This window comes from Myotis brandtii, unplaced genomic scaffold (genome assembly GCF_000412655.1).
Source record: "Myotis brandtii unplaced genomic scaffold, ASM41265v1 scaffold525, whole genome shotgun sequence".
Taxonomy (NCBI): domain Eukaryota; kingdom Metazoa; phylum Chordata; class Mammalia; order Chiroptera; family Vespertilionidae; genus Myotis; species Myotis brandtii.
The window spans coordinates 120,203-122,981 of record NW_005369915.1 but is presented as its reverse complement, the minus strand read 5'-3'; the positions used below and the strand labels follow the sequence as shown (position 1 = coordinate 122,981).

At 39.6% G+C, this 2,779-nt stretch overlaps 1 pseudogene; it reads left to right on the top strand.

Annotated features, from left to right (window-relative positions):
• The first annotated feature begins 1,878 nt into the window (after positions 1-1,878).
• On the top strand, positions 1,879-2,569 carry LOC102251542 (annotated as a pseudogene).
• The last annotated feature ends 210 nt before the right edge of the window (positions 2,570-2,779 follow it).

Sequence of the window (2,779 nt, the reverse complement as noted above, 5' to 3'; positions counted from 1 at the left end):
ACAAGATCCACTTATTACATGTGGTTGATATATCTTTCAATGTTTACAACTACATTGCTCCACATTTTATTTTTACTAGTTATTTGTTCACTAAACTGGGTGATTTACCTTTCAGAGTTTCAAAATTGTGGATTTTGCTGAATATATCATAGAATTGTTTTACCAATTTCTTTCCCCTGTATTTCCTGTAAACTGATAGTTGGTTCCAGAAGCTTCAAAAGCCCATATTTGTATTTCTGTAGTACATTGACTATGAGTTTCCTTAATATGTATTTTAACATTTAAAGTGGATTATTATAAAAAATATAAATTATCATGTATCAGTTGGGATATAGGTTTGACTGAGGATATAACTGTGAGCCAAATAATTGCAATTTATATCAAGTTTATATCTGGCTAACAGTAAGTTGGAGGAAGGAGATTATTTATACACACACACACACACACACACACACAGTGGCCAGATTATTATGACCACCCCATCAGTACTTCATTGGGCCACCTTTTGCCTTCAATACTGTGGCGATTCTTCTTGGCATTGACTCTATAAGATGTTGAAGGTGATGCGAGGAATCTGACACCATGCCTGATGAATAGCACACCCAGTTCTGTGAGATTTGATGGTTGTGGAACCAGCTGCCTAATGGCTCTTTTAACTTCATCCCACAAATGGTCAATTGGATTGAGATCTGGTGATTGTGGGGGCCACCTGAGCAAGGTAAAGTCTCCCTCATGTTCTTGAAACCACTCCTGCACAATACGAGCACGTGGCAGGGCACATTGCCTTGTTGGAAGAAGCCATCTCCATTGAAATATGCCATCAACATGATAGGATGAACTTGATCAGCAACAATACTTAGGTATGTTGTGCTATTCAGACATTTATAATTATCTGGCCCTCTAGCAACTTAGCTCGAAATTATAGCTAATTTGTCTTCAAACGTCAGGTGGTCAGAATAATCTGGCTACTCAGTGTGTGTGTGTGTGTGTGTGTGTGTGTGTGTGTGTGTGTGTGTGTGTGTGTATCGGTACTTAAGAAATGCAGTAAATTAAGTAATTTATTGTGAGAAAGAGAGAGATCAATGATGAGAGAGAATCATTGATCAGCTGCCTCCTGCACACAGGAATTGAGCCGTGACCTCCTGGTTCATAGGTTGATGCTCAACCATTGAGCCATGTTGGCAGGGCTATTTCAAGTAAATTTTAACTTTATTTTAGAATCAAACTTCAAAATATCAGGGAAGGAAGGTCATTTTGCAAAATGCAAGAGTGAAGTTTAGGAAAGAGTCATGTACAAATGCATACAGATGTATACACTGGGTAAGCACATTTCTACGAGTGGCGGCATACAGGAAATGAAACCAGATATGTAAAAAAATTGAGCATCTTGAGAATGACAGCTATAGAGTTAGGAATAAAGGCTGGAATTTTAGCAATCTTTAAAGAGAGTCTTAAGTAAAATGTAGTTACATGTCTTTGCCACAATTAACCAAGATTTAAACAGTATACAGTCTTTTAATAATAATTTAAGAGGTTATATCATTGCCGAAACCGGTTTGGCTCAGTGGATAGAGCGTCGCCCTGCGGACTCAAGGGTCCCAGGTTCGATTCCGGTCAAGGGCATGTACCTGGGTTGTGGGCACATCCCCAGTGGGAGATGTGCAGGAGGCAGCTGGTCGATGTTTCTCTCATCATCGATGTTTCTAACTCTCTATCTCTCTCCCTTCCTCTCTGTAAAAAATCAATAAAATATATTTAAAAAAAAAAGAGGTTATATCATTTCCATGCTGACATATTACACATTTGCTTCTTCAGCCATTTAAAAACAACTGAGTTTAGCCCCGTGGTGGCCATGTGCAGTTGCTGTGTGCAGAGGACATGGTTGCAGCTGTGGGCGTGGGCCTGGAGAGGCAGCTCTCCAGGGAGCAGGGCATCACCCTGCTTGGGAGTGCCAAAATCGTGCCTCAGTTCTTCTTATTTTATATCAGTGTGACATTTTTCCATCTGAAACTTTTGCTCAAGTGCAGAAATATGGACTCACCTTTCTTGTAACTACTGATTGTGAGCTCTTAAAATATCCAAGTAATGTGGTGGAACAACTAAAAGATTGCTTATTCAAGTGCTCAGTTCAGAAACTGGTTGTAGTCATCTCGAATACTGAACATGGTGAGGGCCTTGAAAGATGGCAGTTTGATATTGAGTATGACAAGGCTGCCAAAGATGACAGTCTTTTCTTCAGAAAAATCTCAGAAAGCTAGCCAAGATGAAGTCCGCTGGGCAATGAGACAGAACAAACCTACAGCGACATTCCTGCCACAGCTAAAACTTTCCTGTTCATTTGATCTGCTGATCTATCAAGACAAAGATTTGGTTGTACCTGAAAAGTGAGAAGCGTCCGGTACCATAGTTCATTACCAATTCTGAGCAAGCTTGTCCGTGTTCCTTCACTGTTACAATCCACAAAGGAAACAGTAAGGTGGCCAACAAGATATTGTCCATGACTGGGGTTGGGACAAGAACAATACTGGAATTCACAAATGTGTGCTTCCTGAAACCAAGTCAGCTATAGTTAATGTTTTATTTCACTGATTAATTTTTAGATGGGGAAAAACGTAACACTCTATTTTACTGAGTTGTGCATAATTGCTCCATCTTTTGATTCCTGTTTGACTTTTCATAGGGTTTATCATATTTTTTTGCACATGGTTCAAAAGGGAACCAACCGATCACATCAGCATTGCAATGTCAATTCTTTTGAAGATGGTAACTGAGGGTGGAA